Source organism: Montipora foliosa, chromosome 2 (genome assembly GCF_036669935.1).
Source record: "Montipora foliosa isolate CH-2021 chromosome 2, ASM3666993v2, whole genome shotgun sequence".
Taxonomy (NCBI): domain Eukaryota; kingdom Metazoa; phylum Cnidaria; class Anthozoa; order Scleractinia; family Acroporidae; genus Montipora; species Montipora foliosa.
Genome location: NC_090870.1, coordinates 927,165 through 927,884, shown reverse-complemented (window position 1 = coordinate 927,884; position 720 = coordinate 927,165).

The window sequence follows — 720 nt, the reverse complement described above, 5'->3', positions numbered from 1 at the left end:
CGATTTCACTCCTAAGTGCACCAAGTAAAATCTTGGAATCGTGTATATCAGACACAGTGTTGAAACATGTTACGGAATGCGACCGTAAGGAACGTTCAAGGCATTAGTTTACTCCTTCTGGAGAGACTATTTACTCTTTGACAGTGCAGTATTTAAACTATAGTGACGTCAGAACTTAAGGAGTTCCGAAAAAAGCAAGATGACACACACTAACACCAACCCGGTGCGGCCAATACAGTGCGTATGCGTACAATCATTTCACCCGGTCAATTAGCAGCCATGGACAGCTGTTTCGGCCTTACTGGGCCTCATCAGCATGGCGTAGCTAACATACCAGGCAGATGTTTTAGGCACCCCTTTAAGTGGCATAACCACCTGGTATGTTAGCTATGCTATGCTGATGAGGCCCAGCAAGGCCGAAACAGCTGTTACCGTGCATACGGCGAGAGCTACTGAAATTTAAATGGACCAATCGGAACTCAGCGAGCAGAAAAAACTGTGCTATCCGAGGTCAGGTTAATTGCTCACAATTAAAGGGTCAGAAAACCACTTAAAATATTTTGTGGCAACTTTTTTGTCAACAAACTTTGGCACCAAAAATGGGTTACCAGCGAGAGGCGATTCGAACGTCAGCTGTTGTCCTTTGACTTTTATTTGTGCTGTTTCTAACTATTTTAAGACGAATTCAGTCTAGTATTTCAAATAAAGTATAACAAGACG